Source organism: Amblyraja radiata, chromosome 8, assembly GCF_010909765.2.
Source record: "Amblyraja radiata isolate CabotCenter1 chromosome 8, sAmbRad1.1.pri, whole genome shotgun sequence".
In the NCBI taxonomy this organism is placed as follows: Eukaryota; Metazoa; Chordata; class Chondrichthyes; order Rajiformes; family Rajidae; genus Amblyraja; species Amblyraja radiata.
In genome coordinates this window covers 67826132-67848726 of record NC_045963.1, presented here as the reverse complement: position 1 = coordinate 67848726, position 22595 = coordinate 67826132, and the positions used below count along the sequence as shown (strand labels likewise).

General features: G+C 43.6%; 1 protein-coding gene and 1 long non-coding RNA gene across 3 annotated transcripts in view; both read right to left on the bottom strand.

Moving 5' to 3' along the window:
• Nucleotides 1–22595, bottom strand: part of esr1 (estrogen receptor 1) — a 141451-nt gene that overhangs the window by 48103 nt on the left and 70753 nt on the right. The window lies entirely within an intron of this gene.
• On the bottom strand, nt 1699–21686 carry LOC116976345. Its single transcript, XR_004412935.1, has 3 exons — nt 21650–21686; nt 7583–7585; nt 1699–1806 (listed from the first exon to the last, which is right to left on the bottom strand). It is a non-coding gene; the product is annotated as an uncharacterized LOC116976345 (long non-coding RNA).

The window sequence follows — 22595 nt, the reverse complement described above, 5'->3', positions numbered from 1 at the left end:
AAGTATAAGGCACAATGCCAGGAGAACTCTTCTCTTCCAATGGTGCCCAGGGATCATTTGAATGCACCGCCAAGGCTTAATCTGGACCCTGTTGAACATCATTTCAAAAGGCCAAGCCCTCTACTCTGTCGGGTCAAACTGGATTAAATTAGGAGACACATTCAGGAAGAGCTGGTTCACTACCCCTCCCAATTTTCCAGCCATTAATCCAAAAGCATCCTTCCTAACAATTCCCTTTAGTGCTGCACTAGTCTCTACTTTAATCCAGAGACCAGCCAAATCCAGGTGTCCCATTTAACACAATGAACTAAATCTGCCAATGTGCTGTTTGGCCACATTATTTCCCTTCTACTGGTTGACCAACACAAGCCACATAGCTTCAATAAATCAAAACGTTTTTTTTTTAGAAAAGGCTAGAATTAAACAGGAGTTTATTCAGGTCAAAGCTAACAAAGAGATTCATTAATGCAATGCACATAAACAAGTCAATTACAAATGGCTAAATCTGAATTGTTGTTCAACCTCTGTATCCTAATTCAAAACAAGATGAGAAAGTTCCATCTTTCATAGCAAAGTTTTGGAGTAATTTGTATGTGGAATGTGGTATGTTGGCAGAATGAATGGTTTTCAACAGGTTTCGGCCCATTTTGGGTTGATATCCTCGTACTGACACCAGAGTATAAAGAACAGGAAGAAAACATATTTATGCAACTGTTTCATATTTCTTAATACACATACCCAATTAAAATATTTCCATCTCACCCACAAAAACTCCAACATCAGTTCCAGATTTTCACAACTTTGTAAATAAAGTACTTTCTAGTTTCCTCTTGAATAGTCTTGATCCTAATTCTATGTGCAGTGATTAGAATTTTTTGACCAGTTGGTTGAAATTCTTTTGATAGAAAAATGTAAAGATAGGAGGTCAGATCTCAAGTAAAACAAAAAAGAAAACAGATTATGTAATCATTAGTCTCACAATCGTTTTGCTCAACTGAAATTGAATTGGATTGTAGGTTGTGGTTAAGCGATCAATAGGAGTTGGATTAATGTTTACCCAAGTCAATTTATTTAAGGAAGGGATATTAAGTAGAAGCCTGAGAGCAACATAGATTCCAGGCCAGAAACTAAAGAATGCCTGTAAAGGCATGTTTACAGGCCAGTGTGGCAATAAATGTGTGCTTGAAGGCCACCTGCTTCAGGATAACACATGGCCCTAAAACCAGAGCCCTGAGCAATCCGGGAATAAAATACTAGCCCAAGCCATGAATGCTCTTGGATCAAGCAATACTGGTTACCAATAGATCTCAAATAATCTGGTATATCATTATTCTCCTTTCAGCTTAGGTTTTTTATTGTCACGTGCCAAGGGACATGAAAAGCTTTGTTTACTGCTTTAGCCCTTGTGGCTAAAGGGATCAGGGGGTATGGAGAGAAAGCAGGTACAGGATACTGAGTTGGATGATCAGCCATGATCATATTGATAGCAGGCAAATAGCAGGCACCTATTTTCTATGTTTCTATGTTTCTATTAGATGGTGTGAATGTAATCCCTACAAGTCACTATGTGACCAACTGCAGAAATTGAGAACTAGAGGGCGGCATGATGGCGCAGCGGGCAGTGCCGCTGCTTTACAGCGCCAGAGACCCAGGTTTGATCCTGACTACGGGCGCTTGTCTGTAGTTTGCACATTCTACCCATGTCCTGCGTGGGTTTTCTCCAGAGATCTTCGGTTTCCTCCCACATTCCCAAGACATACAGCTCTGTAGGTTAATTGGCTTGTTGCAATTGTAAAACAATTGTCCCTGGTTGGGTATCATCCGTGGTGAGAGAAAGCAAGATGATATTCAGCTGTTGGGTGTCACGGTTTTGTGAGACGTACAACAGGACAAAAGAGAATTGACATTTGGCATTGGCAAGGTAGGGGTCCATTTGCCAACAATGCAGCTGTGCCATCAGCAGGTTAATGAAAACATTAGCTTTGGTACTTAGTGAGTAAATTATCATCATCAGAGACCCACACCACCCTGGCCACACGCTCATCTCATCCCTGCCAAGGTACAGGACTCTGAAAACTGTAACATCCTGGTTCAAGGACATCTTCTTCCCTACAGCCATTTGGCTATTAAATACTGCTGGCTCAAATAAGCTCTGAACTACAAAGCACTGCGGGCATTGGTTTTGTCTTTTGCACTATTATTGTTAGTTTGATTTTTCATGTGTACGTATGTGTGCATGTGTGTGTGTGTGTGCATATATATGATCTGTATGTATGTGTGTATATATACACACACACTGAACTTTTTTCACATTTATTATATTGTTTACTATGTCCTACATTTATGTTTGCACATTCTGTCGTGCTGCTGCAAGTAAGAATTTCATTGTTCTATCTGGGACATCCGACAATAAAACACTTTTGACTCTTGATGCTCTTGACTCTTGAAGAGTTGCATGTCAGGATGGGTAGAATGTGGGGATGGAGGAGTGCAGATGCTGGTTTATACTGAATATAGACACCAAATCCTGGAGTAACTCATCAGGTCAGACAGCATCTCTGGAGAAAATGGATAGGCGACGTTTCGGCTCTGAACCTTTCTTCTGCTGAAGATTAGTTGCTGTCCTCTCGCAGATTACTACACAGAATTGCACAGACAAGGCACAAGAAGTGGGTATCCAGCCCACAGTGAAGATACCAGGTTGGTGGTAGCTCTATAGTCTACAGCTGTTCGTCTAGAAACATTTTCAGCAGTTAGTACCTGTCTCCACTTCCTTGTTGGGTGGTGAATTTCAGTTCCCAACAGGGTTTATATGTAAAAAAAAATCTTGAACTCTTCACTCATCATTCCACCAATATCCTTAAATCTGCATTCCCTACTTATTGGCTCCATTGCCAAGAGATTAAAAAGTCCTTATTGTTCATCCTGTGCAGACCTCCACTCAACATCCCCTCTTTCTCTCTGAAGAAAACGACCACAATGTTCTAATCTCCCCTTATACTTGGAAATCTCCGGATGGCGGGTCTCCTATACACCCTCTACAGTGCCAACACACCATTATACAACTTGAAGAACAGAACTGTACAGCTTTCACCTTCATTGCCGTTTGTATGGAGTTTGCGCTTCTCCCTTCTTTTGCACGGATTTCTGCACGCTCCAGTTTCCTCCCAATTCCTTAAAATGTGCTGGTAGCCTAACTGACCACTGTAAATTGCCTCTGGTGTAGATGCGTGGTAGGGTAATCAGGGTGGAGTTACTAGGCATGCAGGAGAGAATGGCTTGCATGCATGGACATAAGTGTGAGTAATGGGACCAATGTGCTTATTAAACATAGAAACATAGACATAGAAAATAGGTGCAGGAGGAGGCCATTCGGCCCTTCGAGCCAACACCGCCATTCATTGTGATCATGGCTGATCGTCCCCTATCAATAACCCGTGCCTGCCTTCTCCCCATATCCATTGACTCCACTAGCCCCTAGAGCTCTATCTAACTCTCTCTTCAATCCATCCAGCGACTTGGCCTCCACTGCCCTCTGTGGCAGGTTAATTCCATAAATTCACAACTCTCTGGGTGAAAACGTTTTTTCTCACCACAGTCTTAAATGACCTTCCCTCTATTCTTTTTTTTTATTTTTATTTTTTAATATATTTTTTTATTAAAGGTAATCAATTACAATGCTTCAAACAACTTTATATCAAATTAATTCAATTTGCATTAAGTAAAACACTAGTAATACTTATCTACTATTTTTTTAGAAATAATGATAGAGAAAGAATAGAACAGTTATAAATCATTAAGAGAGTGATTAAATAATAATTTGATTATATATAAGAAAGAAAAGAGAAACGAAAAAAAAAAAAAATTTGAGTAACCACAATATGTATTATTAATAACACTACTACAAGTGATAGTATCAATAAAGACATATATGTTAATTCCAATATAAAAATGAATTATTTTCACCAAATCCCTTCCCTCTATTCTAAGAAATAAATAAGAAATCTTTATTCTGAGAGCCAGCATAGATTCAATGAGCTGAATGGGCTCCTATGGATAATGAAATACAAAATATAAATACGACTGCTTCAGTCGATCTAATGACTATTTTGCACAGTTTCAGCATATCCTACCTTAATCACTTTGTTGCTGGTTGTTTAATATGGTCATGTGTAACAAAATACTTTGTTTGCATCCTATCTTGTCAAGTTTCACTATACATGAGTACAATCAAGCCATTACAAATGCAGCAGAGTGCAGAATGTAGTGTTACGTCAATTTTAGTGTCCCAGTTACAGAGCAGAAGGCCAAGATCTGCAATGAGGTAGGTTGTGGACTACACCCAAGCTTATGGGAGGACTATTGGTCTGAAAACAACAGGGAAGAAGCTGTTCCTGAATCTGGTGGAATGCACTTTCATGCTTTTGGATCTTCTGTCCAATGGGAGTGGGGGGAAGAGGAGATGACTCGAGTGGCCAATGTCCTTGACTATGTTGGCTGTTACCAACGGCAACGTGAAGTACAGATGGAGTTGATAATGGGGAGGCTAGTCTGTGTGAGGGACCGGGCTACATCCATAACTCTGCACTTTCTTGCAATCTTGGGTAGAGCTCTTCCCAAATCAATCTGTGGTATATCGTGATAGCAGGCTCTCAATGGTACGTCTGTAGAAATCAGTGATAGCCATTGTAGACATGCCAAACTGCTTTAGTATTCTGAGGCATTAGCGTGCTTTCTTGCCCGTAGCTTTAATGTGGTTAGTCCAGTGCAATTTGTTTGGATATTGATGTCCTCGACCATCGTCACTCTGGCACTATTGGTAGAGATTGAGGCACATACTCTAACTCGCTTCCTGAAGTCAAACACCCGCTCCTTGGTCTTGCTGACATTGAGGGAGAGGGTGTTTTCATGACACCCCGTGTTACCAAGCTCTCTAGCTTCTTCCAATACTCTCGTCGTTGTTTCAGATCCGGCTCACCAATTTGCAACTGGAGGTAAGAGAAAATGTGGCCACACAGTCATGAGCGTTTGGGGAGTGCAGTAAGGGGCTGAGAATATATCCATGAGGGGCTCCAGTGTTAAGAATGATCATGGAGAATGTATTGTTGCCTATCCACACTGATTGTGGTTCTATGGCCAACAACACTATGTAACCCATATACCTCATTAACCTCTGTGTTTGCCTACCTTGCAAGACTGAGGGATTGCAGACATGCACTCCATGAAGTCTACACTGTTCACCAGCCAACCATTTAGTCTGCAATTTCCCTGCCTTGTTTGTTTTTCCCTGCAATTCTCCAATTTTTTTGTCCATCCAACTAAATTGTCAATGCATTAAGCTAACTACAGATGCCTTGTCTTCAAGAGCTGGGAATTACGTCAACTCTGCTATTATTTGAGCTAATCAGAATGAGTGCTTGCTTAGATTTGTGGCTCTGGCTAACTTTCCCACCTATGCAGGGAGTAATCAACTGCATGCATGTACCTCTGAAGGCACCTGCAGTTCATTAATCAGAAAGCTTTCCAATCCATGAGTGCTCAGGTGATCTGTAGCCACCAGCAGATCTTGCCACAGGTGTGTACAAGGTTCACGGAACATAGAACAGTACAGCACCGCACAGCACAGAAATAGGTCCTTCGGCCCTCAATATCCATGCTGAACGTGATGCCAAGTTGAACTAATCTTCTCTGCCTGCACTAGATCCACATCCTTCCATTCCCTGCATATCCATGCCCACCCTGGCATATCAAGGTTTAAAAATATGGACCAAACATGGGCAGGTGGGATTAATGTAGATGAGGCTCCTATGTCAGCATGGGCAAGCTGGGCTGAAGGGTCTATTTCCATGCTGTATGACTCTATGACACTATCTAAAAGTCTCTTCAATGTCATTATCGCACCTTCCTCCTCCACCACCCCTGGCAACACGTTCCAGCCACCTATCACTATCTGTATAACAAACTTGTCCCGTACATCTCCTTTAAAAAAGTATCGTCTTTTCTTAGAGCTTTGCCTTCTGGTCCTTTATATTTACAAGCTGGGAAAGAAAGGTTCTGACAGTTTACCCTATCTATGCCTTTCATAATCTTAGAAACTTGTATCAGATTTAACGTCCATCGACCTCAGACACTCCAGAGAAAACGATCCAAGTGTCAAACTCTTCTTATAGCTAATACCCACTAATTCACGCAACCTTCAGGTAAACCTTCTGGGTCCTCTCCAAAGCCTACACATCCTTTCTCATGAAAGGATGGCAACCAAAACTGCACATGATACTCCAAATGAGATCTAACCAGAGTCCTATAATTTGCTTTACACGACACAGCCAACAACCAATATACACATGTCCTGCAGCAGTTTACACACATTTTGGTCAATTTAGGACTACAGGTAATTGAGTTTTTTTGTGGTCTCAGAATGTCCCCAAGAGTTGTGTAGCTATACCTCAATAAAAGACAGCAGGTCACAGCAAAGTAATTTTTAAAAATACCCAACTAATTTGCTTTGGAGATTGTGACTGAGGATTAAAGGCAAGCCAGATGAAGGGGAAACTAGCTGTTCTTCCTTGAATGGTACCCTAGGGATCCAAGAGGACAACAGGGCCTTGGTTTAACTGAACCTCAATCTACCATATAATATAACCATATAACAATTACAGCACGGAAACAGGCCATCTCGGCCCTTCCAGTCCGTGCCGAACACTTATTCTCCCTTAGTCCCATCTACCTGCACTCAGACCATAACCCTCCATTCCTTTCCCGTCCATATACCTATCCAATTTATTTTTAAATGATAAAATCGAACCTGCCTCCACCACTTCCACTGGAAGCTCATTCCACACAGCTACCACTCTCTGAGTAAAGAAGTTCCCCCTCATGTTACCCCGAAACTTCTGTCCCTCAATCTCAAATCGCATCTGATCTACCACACCAGCCACTACACAATGGGGACATATCCAAGCCCAAGTTCGATACCCTGAAACTCCGAGCTTGCCAGGTACAAAATGTGCCCACAGCAAAGGGTGCGACTGCTGGGATCATGGCCAGGACAAATATAGTCCTAGTAAATTCGCCAATTTGGCTATATTAAGCAGGGTTCACACATAACTGCACACGTTATCACTGCATTGCAGTGTTGGTGGGCCTTGCAGAGTACACCAACCCTGGCCAGCCCCTGCTTTGGTTTATTTTCCATTTCAGATTAAAGTATCGTGTTACTGATCTCCTTTATTTCCATTTAACAAAATCACAATTTTAATCTTCACAGTTCAATTACTCCTAAATAAGAATGTTGTTCAACGGTCAAAGGTCATGAGGCAGAATACGATACCATTTTACTCTTGGTTAATTTTCTTTTGAGTTCTACCAAAATACAGAACAGGAATGTTATAGCTTTCCAATCCATGCGCAGAGTTTCATAACTCACAAGCTGTCTTGTGAGTTATGAATGATGTTAAAATCAACAGCCTGCTTAAATCTACCCTCAGCCATGTAACACACACAAAGCTCACATGATTACGATGAAAGGTCATTAATCTGAAATGTTAACTCTTGCTTTCCTCTCAGTGGATTTTTTTTTGACCTACTAAATGCTTCCACCATTTTGTGTTTTCATTCCAGATTTTCAGCACCCATATATTGTTCTTATATATAATTCACACAGACATTATTTTTGTCTTTCACATAAGGTTAAGAACAAACTTCTGTTGCATTTTTGGGTACATTTCATAGTTCAGAAATATAGAGCAGGGAATAACTGTGTTATTGGTTGATCACAAAATAAAAGCTTAAAGGGAACAAATAAACTGTCCTTAAGGGTACAAATCAGTCTGAAACATAGAAACATAGAAACATAGAAATTAGGTGCAGGAGTAGGCCATTTGGCCCTTCGAGCCTGCACCGCCATTCAATATGATCATGGCTGATCATCCAACTCAGTATCCCGTACCTGCCTTCTTTCCATACCCCCTGATCCTCTTAGCCACAAGGGCCACATCTAACTCCCTCTTAAATATAGCCAATGAACTGGCCTCAACTACCTTCTGTGGCAGAGAATTCCAGAGATTCACCACTCTCTGTGTGAAAAATGTTTTTCTGATCTCGGTCCTAAAAGACTTCCCCCTTATCCTTAAACTGTGACCCCTTGTTCTGGACCAGCCACTAGTAGAAGAAGGGTCTCAACCCGGAACGTCACCCACCCCTTCTCTCCAGAGATGCTACCTGTCCCGCTGAGTTACTCCAGCATTTTGTGTCTATCTTCAATTTAAACCAGCAACTGCAGTTCTTTCCTACACAATATATGTCCTTACTGGATTCTGCTGTAACTGTAGGTTCTTATAGCATAGAAGGTGGCCATTCAAGCCATCGTAACCTCGCCTTTCACAAAAAGACACAAAGTGTTGAAGTAACTTAGCAGGTCAGGCAGCATTTATGGCAAACATGTATAGGTGACATTTCAGGTCGAGACCCTTCTTCAGACTCGGCCTTCAGTTCAGCTAGCAGAATTCTCAGCTGTTCCCTTGCTCTTTGGCCAACGCCAAGCCATCTTCGTTTTTAAGAATAATTTCAATTCCTGTCTGAGAGTTGCTATTAAGACTGTTTCCACATCCCTTTCATGTAATGCAACCCAGATCAAATCACCTCACTGCGTAAACTGCGGGCTCCTCATCTCCGTCAAACTAGTTTTCTTGCCAATTATGTTAAATCTTTGTCTACCAGTGGCTGGTCCTTCAACCTGTCTATCTACCCAAGCCTAAAACTGTTCCAAATTGTAAATACTTCTATGAAGTTCCCCCCTTAATCATCTAGCTCAAAGGAAAATAATCAAACAAAACTATTTAATAAGTTGGACAAGATGCAAGGCAGCCTGTGGAATGGCCGCCAGTCAAGAGACGGCACTTAAAAATGCCAGGCAGTTTCAGGACATGATTCCAAGCTGCAAGCAAGAAATGAGACTGCAGACATAGGAATTTTTGGCCTGATCTTCCTCACAGCCAAGTTACGAGTATGCTACAAGTGGGTCGCCCGAGTACAAGAGGAAGGAAGGCTGCAGGGTGCTGGGTGTAAAAGGCAGGAGGTCCTGCTGTGGATGTTATGGATCCCCATCCGTGATAGCCCCGTTGTACAACTATCACCAGGCAGGGCACGTTGTACAGGGTGCAAGTCCCTGAAGAAATCCAATAAAGGTAACATCTCTCAATCGCCACAGCCCCCAAGGGGAAGGATATAGACCAATCCAGTCAGGGTACCATTCATGTAATAATGTGGGAACAGGAATGCTGAATTGCACATGTGAGGAAGGCAATGTAGACAGTGCATTTAAGGGCAACTCATTGATTGTATGTGCTGTGATGCTTGCAGCCTGTACAATGTGCCATGCCTTGTGCCCTGATACTGTAGAGAATCTGTTTTATGCAAGTCAGGTTCTCCCTCATCCACATCTCCTGGAGCTGGAGAAAAACAATTTAGCGGAACCGTGTGGAAGATGAATTACTGGTCCAATTGCCGATTGTGGTGCAGCAGCAAATATGGGCATAAGACTGATTGAGGGGCTATTTTTTAAAACAGATCATCAAGTTCGGGAACAAGGTCACTTTGGGTGGGTGGCATGGTGGCATAGTAAGTGAAGTCGGCATCTCACAACTCCAGCAACCCAGATTCAATCCTGATTTCTGGTGCATGTGTGAAGTTTACACAATCTCCCCTTGTCTACGTGGGTTTCCCAATGTGCTGCGGTTACCCTCCACGACCCAAGGACATGCAGGTTGGTGAGTTACCTGGCCACTGCTAATAGTATATGTGGGTATTGAAATCTGGGATAAATTCGTGGGAACATGGGAAAATAAAATGGGATTAGCATAGGATGAGCAAATATGGGAGGGTGATAGTCAGTATCAGTGAGCCAAAAGATCAGTTTGTGCACTGCATAACTATATGCTGTTCAAGAAGGTACTGCAGATGCTGGAAAATCGAAGGTAGACAAAAGTGCTGGAGAAACTCAGCGGGTGCGGGAGCATCTATGGAGCGAAGGAAATAGGCAACGTTTTGGTCCGAAACCCTTCTTCTCGGTGAAGGATATAGCACCAAACAGTCAGGCAGAAAAATGGGCAGATGGCAGGCAGTACAGAAAAGTATGACGTAATCTCTAAAGGGCCTGTCCCACGAGCATGCGACTCCATGCGGCAAGCGCGACCTAAAGGGCCGGTCCCACGAGCATGCGCCTCCATGCGGCAAGCGCGACCAAACCAGAAGCGGGGCCGCGCGGAGGTCGAGTGAGTGACATGAAGTGCGAGCGAAGTCCGCGGGAGGTTCGCGCGTGACGTACGGCGTCGAGGCCGTTGCCGCGCAGAATTTTTGAACACGGTCAGTTTTTCGGAGCCCCGCGCGATGTCGGGACCAGCTCCGCACAACTCCATACAGCTCCGGCGATCGAAGTGGGACCGGCCCCGCGAGGCCGTACGGCTCAAGCGACCACGTTAGGTCGCGCTTGCCGCATGCAGGCGCATGCTGGTGGGACCGGCCCTTTAGGTCGAGCTTGCCGCATGGAGTCGCATGCCCGTGGGACAGGCCCTTAAGGCGACAACTAATGAGGAAATATTTTAAGTGGCACACATTGGAGAAGTGTAGGAGACACAGCATTGCGCAGGAGTATTAAACGACAGATATATTGATAGATGAAGCCATGGGACTGGCTGTGAACTCTACAGAGGGAACTCTGCTTATGACACCTCCTCTAACCTCTGGAATTGGATTAGCATAGGATGGGTGCTTGAGCCTTCTGGCCTGTTTCTGTCCTGAATGACTACGATTACCAGTGTGGACTACAGGATCAACGAGCGAGGCAACAGACTTCAAGGTGGTCAGTTGAGAGGCAATCCAGTTCAGCCCCAAAATAGAATCGTACAAAAAGAACTGTCTGAATGTTTAAAAGCATTTAGTCGAGCTGCATAGATCAATAACGTGTCTTGGACGGGGACCAAAGGAAGGCTAATGGAATGTTAGGGTCAGTGCAACACAGCCACCACACATCTGCTGAACACATTGCACAAACTTACCCCCCACACTAGAGGGACAGGTTCTCTGGATGCTTTCCAGGGGGAGTTAGATAGGGCTCTTAAAAATAGCAGAGTCAGGGGATATGGGGAGAAGGCAGGGACGGGATACTGATTGGGGATGATCAGCCATGATCATATTGAATGGCAGTGCTGGCTCGAAGGGCCGAATGGTCTACTCCTGCACCTATTGTCTATTGTCTATTGTGCCTTAAATAGGAATGCCCATTGCATCCACTTCTTCCTTTCAACACTACGTTTTTCCGCTGCATTTTGATGCGCGTGACAATAATACGTCAGTACCCATACCATCCTTGGACCATTTGCAGTGTAGGATTCTGCCAGCTGGTCACGCTGCTGTCCTCGGCTAGTTTGCTTCCTGCAGCCAACCTGCGACATGACTGGGTAGTGGCTCACATACAGCGGTGCACATACAGCCTAGGTTAACACATGCGCAGGACAGACACCTGACCTGAATCGTCACCTAATCCTTTTCTCCAGAGATGCTGCCTGACCCGCTGAGTTACTCCAGCATTTCGTGCCTTTCTTCGGTATAAACCAGCATCTGCAGTTCCTTCCCTGCACACTCTGAACTAATTATGGGACTACAGGGCAGGTGGAATGGTGATCTAAGCGCCTCTTTTTAATTGGGCTTCCTTTACTAAGGAACAGAGGCCATACATACTGTCACTTGCTATTTCAGGAGGGAGATTGGCCCCAAGTATTTTGAATAGGCATGTCCTTCTCGTGAGACTCCTTGGTTTCTTGCAAGACTCGTTTGTCTTCTTGCAAAATCACTTCTCATTCACCCAGTCATGCTTTACTTTCAGGAGAATGTTGACCGCACGCCAATGTCTACCATACCTTGGATCAACTCATCCAAAAACAAAAAACAAGACAGTGTTCTTCAGGAGCTGGGACACCATCACTAGCAGTCTTGACGAACATTCACAAAAACTATAGTAAACATCAATCCTTTGTAAATAGAAACAATTGGGAACTAGCTGATGGTCCACTTGGGTACCTCTGAGTGAGACAGTTGGAGAGGAGTTTCCTCCTTCCTGTGAATCATTGATCAGCAGTGCAAGTTTAAGGGCAGGCTTTAGCTAGAGTATTAAGCTCCAATTATGCAGTCCCTGTGTTGAAATGGCATTCCATGTTGACTGAAGTCATGATATGCCTACTCTGCACACACCAATTGGCATTAGGTGTGATAATGCTAACATTTTACACCAAGGTAGCTGGCTTAACTCAGATTGAATCCAAAACTGATGGAGTTTCATGACTCAGATCCCTATTAAATCTTTTCCCCTTCACCTTAAACCTGTGTTCTCCAGTCCTCAATCCCCCTACTCTGGGCAAGAGACTCTGTGCATCAACCCCATCTATTCCTCTCATGATTTCATACACCTCTAGAAGATCACCCCCTCGTCCTCCTGCAATCCAGAAGCAATAACACAATATGCTCAACATTTCTCACATTGCATGAGTATTATGCACAACTTTTGAGAATCACACCTCAGGAATTAGGTTCATTGCCTAGGAATATAACCAGGACCTTACCAGAGACAAGAGATGTGGTGGGGAAAACTGGACTGCTCTAATTTGAATAAACAGGGTTAAAATTGACCTAATAGGGAAGCAAGAGATATTCCCCTCTTATTAAAGTGGAAAAGTAACCACATATCAACATTTCTGGGTAGACAAAAATGCTGGAGAAACTCAGCGGGCGAGGCAGCATCTATGGAGCGAAGGAATAGGTGACGTCACCTATTCCTTCGCAACCTCCTTGTGTATTACTCCAGTCCCCATTCTTGCCTCGAGTCCTCCTGTGGTGCCACTTGAGAATCACCAACCTCTCTGCAGGTTGTCTTCCATTCATGGGATTCCTGAAGATCAAATCAAGATCACGGGGATGACTGGGTTAAACATGACGAGCGTTTGACAGCGCTGGGCCTGTACTTGCTGGAGTTTAGAAGGATGAGGGGGTGAACTCATTGAAACATAATGAATAGTGAAAGGCCTGGATAAAGTGGATGTGGAGAGCATGTTTTCATGAGTGGGAGAGTCTAGGACAGAGAGCACAGCCTCAGAATAAAAGCACACAACTTTAGAAAGGAGATAAGGAGGAATTTCTTTAATCTGGCGGTGAATCTGTGGAATTCATTACCATGGATGGCAGGGGCGACCACGTCATTGGATAATTTTAAGGCGCAGATTGACAGATTCATGATTAGTACGGGCGTCAGGAGTTATGTGGAGAAGGCACAAAAATGGGGTTGAAAGGGAAAGATAGATCTGCCATGATTGAATGGCAGAGTAGACTCGATGGGCCGAATGGCCTCATTCTACTATCATTTATGAACTATTAAATTAATCGTGTTTAAAAACGCAGATGGAAATAAACTTAAACAAGAGGATATCCTCATAACAAGAGGATTTCAGTATAGGAGTAAAGAGGTTCTTCTGCAGTTGTATAGGGCTCTGGTGAGACCACATCTGGAGCATTGTGTACAGTTTTGGTCTCCTAATTTGAGGAAGGACATCCTTGTGATTGAGGCAGTGCAGCGTAGGTTCACGAGATTGATCCCTGGGTTGGCGGGACTGTCATATGAGGAAAGATTGTAAAGACTAGGCTTGTATTCACTGGAGTTTAGAAGGATGAGGGGTGATCTTATAGAAACATATAACATTATAAAAGGACTGGACAAGCTAGATGCAGGAAAAATGTTCCCAGTGTTGGGTGAGTCCAGAACCAGGGGCCACAGCCTTAGAATAAAGGGGAGATCATTTAAGACTGAGGTGAGAAAAAACTTTTTCACCCAGAGAGTTATGAATTTGTGGAAATCCCTGCCACAGAGGGCAGTGGAGGCCAAGTCACTGGATGGATTAAAGAGAGAGTTAGATAGAACTCTAGGGGCTAGTGGAGTCAAGGGATATGGGGAGAAGGCAGGCATGGGCTATTGATAGGGAACGATCAGCCATGATCACAATGAATGGCGGTGCTGGCTCGAAGGGCCGACTGGCCTCCTCCTGCACCTATTTTCTATGTTTCTATGTTTCTAAACGTTATGCTCTACAATGTACAACAAAACAAATTAACTCTGGCCCTTGAATTGTTTCAGTCACAGAGCTATGTTTTACAGGAGTTTACATCATGGGCAGATCCCTACAACATTGTGCTTGTAAGTGAAGCATCTTCACACTCATCAATGCAGAATGTGGGGCATTCCTGAACCAAATGCAAATAAAAGACTGGTGTCTAATGAGTTGCTTCTGTATTTTCAGTGTGTCTTAGGTGATCTCTTAAGAGACGTCACTCCCCACAACATAAGGCTGCAATCTTGGGGCCACCTCACGAAAGGAAGCAAGCCTTCATTCCACAAAAGGATATGTGGCTTGAGCGTAGACTGGATTTGGGCTACAGCCCCCTTCTGCATACAACTCATGGGCACAGACCTATTGTACAGAAGCTGCCATGCATAACCAAAATACCCCAATTCAATCTTTAATAAAAGCACTATCTTGGCTTTCTTCTCTACGCAATGTTTTTTTTCTCTCTAACATTTATTTAAAGTGCTATTATGGAAATGGCTAACTTATTACTGGTAGTTTGTCAGTGCGAGTACAGAGTGTGCTTTGATGTGAACGATCAAAGTGGTCTAAACCACTTAAGGTGCCTCTGTGGAGAGAATCTTGGAGAAGGGATTGGTAACAAGTGGCCGAAACAATGCAGTAATGTTCCTTTTTTGCTGGACAGGGTAGAGTGCGTCTGGCACAGTCAATGAGCAACTCACAACAGTCCATGCCACCTGGTAGCTGAGTTGCTTCTGTGTATTGATATCAGAATGCTGGCACTACAGAGAAAGGTATGCCAGACAAAGGTGGGGCATCTTAACAATTTCATTTCCTTATGAATACAAGGGCCATCCAATAACAATATATCACATATTCCTGACTTTAACCTAACTACTAAACTAATATTTTGGCATCCTTTCCTCACTTCTATACCTCTACCCTTTTTTTAAAGACATTTCTATGAAATCTAAAGCCTCGGTCAAATGTTTTATCACCTGTGTTAATCTATCTCTTGGTTCAATCAAACGACATCAGAAAGCACTCATGTGAATTGCCTTGGGATGTACAGTATGCCTTTATAAAAAGGCACTTCATAAATGGAAATTCAATTTGATGATCGCACTGCCTTAAACATAGGAGATCCCACGGGAGGGATCAATGGTCTTCAGGCTCATGGATGTCAAGCTAAGGACAGTAGGAAGGATAAACAAAAACTTGATCAAAGGGGCAAATTACAAAAGGGACAAGAAAAGGGTAGAGAGGATTAAAATGGAAATAGCCAGTGGTGCCAAAAAAAAAGATTTTGAATGAGGGAAGGGAAATGTAAGAGGCCAGAGTTTGGAAAAGGGTTTAGGGATGGGCACAACTACACAAGTAGGCACAGGGAGATACAAGAATGCAAGATATAGAAAGAGGAGTGGGCCCCTCATGCCTGCACCCCCAGTCAGCAACTACTGCAATGTGAAGGTAAGAATTTTTCTTCAGAAAATCAAATGCAAAATGTTGGAAATCTTTGCAAACAGGGCACACAACATCACAACACTCACTACTTGCAGAGATGATTGATGCTTACTTTACAGTAGTGGACGGACCCAATGCCACTTTATCAGTTAAAGAAAGACACTGAGATGAAGCAAGGGTTTATCCCAGACTGATTCCTGGGATGTCAGGACTTTCATATGAAGAAAGACTGGATAGACTCGGCTTGTACTCGCTAGAATTTAGAAGATTGAGGGGGGATCTTATAGAAACTTATAACATTCTTAAGGGGTTGGACAGGCTAGATGCAGGAAGATTGTTCCCGATGTTGGGGAAGTCCAGAACAAGGGGTCACAGTTTAAGGATAAGGGGGAAATCCTTTAGGACCGAGATGAGAAAAACATTTTTCACACAGAGAGTGGTGAATCTCTGGAATTTTCTGCCACAGAAGGTAGTTGAGGCCAGTTCATTGGCTATATTTAAGAGGGAGTTAGATGTGGCCCTTGTGACTAAAGGAATCAGGGGGTATGGAGAGAAGGCAGGTACAGGATACTGAGTTGGATGATCAGCCATGATCATATTGAATGGCAGTGCAGGCTCGAAGGGCCGAATGGCCTACTCCTGCACCTATTTTCTATGTTTCCTATGACTCAGTACAACCAGCCATTCCCTTCTCTCTCATCTCTCACACTCACAGAGAGTGGTGAGTCTGTGGAATTCTCTGCCTCAGAGTGCAGTGGAGGCAGGTCTCTGGATACTTTCAAGAGGGAGCTAGATAGGGCTCTTAAAAATAGCAGAGTCGGGGGATATGGGGAGAAGGCAGGAACTGATTGGGGATGATCAGCCATGATCACATTGAATGGCGGTGCTGGCTCGAAGGGCCGAATGGCCTACTCCTGCACCTATTCTCTATTGTCTCTAGAAAGGCCAGAACATTGAGAGTTGCATCATCTGCAATATAGATGAATAAGGGGCAGAATGTGGAGTGGAACTGAGGGCAAAATAAAAACAAATTCCCTTTCCATCTTGAAGTTAAGTCCTCAATGTACATCGGCAAACTTTGATTCCTTTAACTTTGACCAACTGCCTGAGTCAAAAGAGTTTGTTAAAATTGCAGTCAAGAAATTGGAGCAGAGGACTGAGGAGAGAAAGGTGTTTCATCCGAACTGGCCAGGGAGGGGGAGCTGACCAAGAAAGGAGACCGACTTACTAAACATGAAAGCTCCCCATGTTGGCTAATCGTACGACAACTTTGCCAGCAGCTACAGAGGAGTTAATGACCCAAAGTACATCTCCAGCTCATGGTGGTGTTCAAAGAGAATTCAGTGTGCTTTGTTCTCTGCAATAATGGAAAAACCTTCAATGATAAATGGCTAGACCTGAGGAAAGTGAAGCCACATCTTCATGAAAAAAAACCAATTAAGCTGATTACGTGAGCAGCCTGCTATAATGAGGTCTGCCTGTATCAGAGGTTAAATTTTAACTGTGGAACACAAGTTACTTTGAAACATTAGTACTTATCTGTCCAACCCTGTTCTGAGATGAGGAGGAGGAGGAGGAGGAGGAGGAAACATGAAAGAGTAAAAGTTGCTGACTGCTGATGCTCCCGTTTCCTTCAGGTATATAATACGGTGGGAATCCACATTGTAATTAGGCCCCACCAAATCTGCGGGATGAACATTAAAAAAACTGCGCGATGCAGTCAACAGAAACAAAATTGTGCAGAAGTATTACTGACATTAATAGTGGTCGTTTGTTGGAGTCAGTGGGTATATTTACAGTACGTGGGAAGGGACTGGAAACAACTTTACACTCTCTCATACCTGGGCTTGGGAGTCATGGGCAGGTACAGGATACTGAGTTGGATGATCAGCCATGATCATATTGAATGGCAGTGCAGGCTCGAAGGGCCGAATGGCCTACTCCTGCACCTATTGTCTATGTTTTCTATGTTTCTATAAACACAAAATCCAATCCATGTCCAGGGACTGATCCGAGCACCTCCCTGACCTTCACAGGAAGGCATCACACCCACAGACTGGTCGTTGAATCCTGACCTGAGCCACTCTCTCTCTCTCCCACCACTCTCTTTCTCTCCCACGACTCTCTCTCCCTCTCTCTCTCTCTCCCTCTCTCCCTCTCTCCAAGCAGACTCTGGTTCACCTCAATGTTTCAAGCATTTTCAATTTTCCTTTCAGACTTAAGCATAGTGTTTCTCCTGGCAATGATCGAGTGCTCAATGAGGGCTTTGCATCAATGTGCAAATAGTGAGAAGGCTAATTCCTGATCAGCAGAGATATGAGTCGGGGTAATTCCAACTATTACACTCCTTCTCAAAAAGACCAAGTGCCTGGAAAAGAGGCAGGGTGTGAGAGTGTGAGCAAAGGGCCGCCTACGGCCGAGACAAGAAAAATGGCAGAAGAGGCCTACTGTCCTGGTCTTTATTAATCTAGAGTTTTAATTGTAACCATTTTTCCACGTGGATGTCTCAACCTGTATTTGTCTTTACTTTCTCCTCATTGAAGTATTGATTTCAAATCTACTGTTTCAAATCTACAAATCTCAAATTTCAAATCTGGGGCTCATGTTCTGGAAACATGGTGTCACCATCATAATGGAAATTTTTTTTTTGTGTCCATTTCTAGACGTGAGTTGACTCTGCCCATGCTAGCTGGTCCTGTTGTAAGGCTTGCATGTAGTGCAGCTTTTAGGCTCAACCACAAAAGAGGTTGCCAAGTCAATGGATATTTTTAAGGCAAAGATAGATAGATTCTTGATTAGTATACGTGTCAGTGATTATGGGGAGAAGGTAGGAGAATGGGGTTAAGAGGGAGAGATAGATCAGCCTTGAATGAATGGCGGAGTAGACTTGAGGGCCCAGTTCTGCTCCTATCACGTATGAACAGCAGCTTCACTGCCAATACCAGCTCTACATTCTAGCTTTAGTCGGTAAAGATCAGGGCGGCACGGTGGCACAGCGGTACAGCTGTTGCCTTACAGCACCAGTGACCCAGGTACAAACTTAACTATGGATCCTGTCTGTACGGAGTTTGTACCTTCTCCCTGTGACCGCATGGGTTTCCCCCCCATGTTCTCCACACTCTAAAGACATATAGATTTGTAGGTTAATTGGCTTCGGTAAAAATTGTAAATTTGTCCCTAGTGTGTAGGATAGCCTTCGTGTACGGGGATCGCTGGTCAGCGCGGGCACCGTGGGCCGAAGGGACTGTTTCCGCACTGTACCTCTAAACTAAACTTTGTTTAACGTGCATATTTCAAGTTCACTGACTTAAATGGTAGGATTTGAACCTGCATCTGGGTAGCTCCTGGATCATGAGCCATTCAGCCTTTGTTATTTTTTCAACTCGGTGGCATGTTTCCCCATTTTCATTACGCTCCGCAGAGCTTCACAAGTAACAAACTACGTTTGATGATTAGCCGCTGTTACTTTATAGGAAATGCAGCAATCAATTTAACACGCAGTGTGCTTCCACAACACCAACAAAAAAAGAGTATTTTGATGATTCTGGTTGAGGGCAGAATATTGATCGAGCTGCATTATTCAAAACTCAACATGAACCTCTCACATCCTTCCTAACCAAACTGATAGGGCCCAAAAGGAGTTTCCTCTAGCAATGCGCATTCCCTTAAACATTTTAACTGCTTATACAAAAACAGAAAAAGTTGGAATGACTCAGGTTAGGCCACATTTGTGGGAATAGAAAGAGCTACTACAGCTAACTACTCACATTTATTATAAGTCTACCATCTCCCTCAACTATCTCGACTGCTCTTTATCCCACTCTGCTTCCTTTGAGGACTTGATTCCATTTTCCCAGTTCCTCCATCTCCATCATGTTTGATCTAATGATGAGGCTCTCCGTGCAAGTGCTTCCAAAATGTCCTCCTTCATCCTGAACTGTGGATTCCCCCTGTCATTGTTAGCAAAGCCCTTAACAATATCTCTTGTATCTCCCACACCTCTCCCTCCAGAATGGCGCATGGATAGTCTCCCTGGTCCTCACCTTCCACCTCCTGAGCCTGAATTCAATTCATCTTCCCACAGATGCAACTTGACCTAATGATTATTTCCAGTATGCTTCTGTTTTTATTTCAGATTTCCAGCATCTACAGTGTTTGATCATTTTTGCTGTTTTAATTGTGTCCATATTATGAATCCATTCACTCATCAGGTTCATGCCGTCTCCCGGATGAACAAACCCTTGACACTCCTTCACTCCTTGTTACTCTGCTTCAGTTTTCCACAATCATTTCTGACTGTCTTCCTTTTCTTCCTCTATTTTATGGCTAGGCTTGCAAACAGAAATCCACTATCTACACTGTACCGATTCCCCTCCCTCCCCCTCCTTTCCTCCCCATCCCTACCTTTCATCTTTCTGAACACAAGAAGCAAAGGACAGACACCATTGTGTACAGATACCGAGAAGTGTGTTCAACAACTTCTAATCTTGTGTGTGGACTCGATAACTAAAGAAGAAGTTATTTCTGAAGGAACCATTTGCTTCACAAAACCTGGTTCACTCCTCAATAAACATCCTTCCTCTTCCCATTGCACTTTCATTTGAAAGCACAAGTGCAGTCCCTTATCCACCCTTATCTACAGCCAGACACCCCAAATCCCCCCCCCCCAATTAAGACAACATCTTAGTTTTATATTTGAACAATGTACAGTACATGGCACTCTAAATGCAGAATCCACCACACTCAGGACACCACAGGCAGATTGCATGACCAACCAGACTAACATGAGTTAAACATATTGGTTTACCTGGGCTATTACCTCCAGTTGCATTAATCTTTTTTTTTTAGTTTAGATACAATTTGGAAACATGGCCTTCAGCCCACTGAGCCTGCGTAGACCAGTAATCACCCATAGTTAGATTGTTCTGTCCTGAACACTAGGACCAATTTTACAGAAGCCAATTAACCTACAAACCTGCACAACTTTGGAATGTGGGAGAAAACTGGAGCACCCGGAGAAAACCCACACGGTCACGGGGAGAACGCACAAACTCCGTACAGACAGCACCCGTAGGTCTCTGGCGCTGTAAGATAGCAACTCTAGCGCTGCGCCACTGTGCCGCCCTGTGCACTGGGATGATGCAGCATCTGTGTTGGATTAACCTTGAGAACAGCATGGCCCAAAGGTCTCATAACTACAGGGTCTATTTGAACACACGGAGATTCTAGAGGGGTTGGTTGGATACCTTAAATGTTAAAACACTTGGATCATTCAAATGATGCAGGTGCATTAATTGATCAGCACGTGGTACTCGATAATCCAGATGGAGTGGATCGCTTGTTTAATTTTAATGAAGGGTGTTTACTGGAACCAAAGGCTGCCAGATTATCTGTGGATGTTAAATTAGATTGTTTATTTACGAGATCATTTGGGAATAGTAGATTTATTTTCATTGGATACCATTTCAATATTGGATTAAGACATGGATACTCTAGAGACCTGTTTCTGCACTGTTCTATGTTCTACAGCAGCTCTATCAGTGGCATAGCTGATAGTGGCATAGCTGATAGATACAGCACCAGCGTCCCGTATTCGGGTGCTGATAGTGTGGATCTTGCGATCGCAAGTTTCTCCTTGAGATCGCGAGGGTTTCCTCCGGGTGCTCTGCTGTTCTCCCACATCCCAAAAACGTGCTGTTTTGTTGGTAGTTGGTCTCTGCAAATTGTCCCTAGGATGCAGAGTGTGTAGAACTAGTGTGTGAACGGGTGATCGATGGTCAGCGTGAAATTTGTGGGCTAAAGGTCCTGCTTCCATCCTGTATCTCCAAGCTAAACTAAAGAAAACAATGCATCTTGAGGGAGGCATGGTGTAGAGTTGTAGAGTTGCTGCCTTACAGCCCCAGAGATCCGGGTTCGATCCTGACTACGGGTGCTGTCTGTATCCAGTCTGTACATTCTCCCCATGGCCTGCATTGGTTTTTCCCGGGATCTCCTCCCACTTTGCAAAGACGTACAGGTTCGTAGGTTAATTGGCTTGGTAAAATTGCCAATTGTCCCACGTGTGTGTAGGATAGTGTTAGTGTGCGGGGATCGCTGGTCGGCGCGTACTCGGGGGCCAAAGGGCTTGTTTTCTGCGCTGTATCTCTAAACTAAACTAAACTTGAGGTATTAGATAATTTCATCATTGGAGATCCATTAGCCTTACTGATCTAATACATGTGAGATGACATACTTCATCCAGGTCATCTTGTAACCAGAGAACCTTCAGGAGATCCAAGACTCTAATGTAACCCAAACAAATCATCCCAGAGGGCGGATACACGTAAGATGAATGCATCGGTGCATCTGGTAACATTAGCTCTGGCGACAGTAAATCATATGGGCCTAATAGATCAGCAGTGATCTGAATAATTATGGTTATTAATTATACTCTGTTCATTAGATAATCTAAGTGGATTTGAAAGCTTGGGTGCATTCGGTAACAAATGCATTAAATCACTTTGTTGGCTTGGTTTATGTGGAGGAGTTGAAATACTGTATCATCTATCTGTCTCAGATCAAATAGAATTCTGGTTGCTTTGAGAAATGTATCACCAAGACAACATTTGTCAGGTCGGGTTATCTATATCTAGGTACCTAGGAACCAGAACCATGCCTTACAGAACCAGAGATCCCGGTTCGATCCTGACTACGGTTGCTTGTATGTACAGAGTTTGTAGGTTCTTCATGTGACCTGCATGGGTTTTCCCTGGGAAGCTCCGGTTTTTCTCCCACATCCCAAAGACGGAGGCTGATTGGAACGGTATAAATGTAAACAAATGTCCCAAGGATAGGTAGGATAGAGCTAGTGTGCGGGGATTGTTGGTCGGCACGGACCCGGTGGGGCGAAGGGCCTATTTCCATGCTGTATCTCTAAAATTATAACTTAAAACTAAAGTCACCAAAATGCATTAATTTACATGACGTATTATTTCTATTTGTTTTTGTCCACCAAACAATGAAATC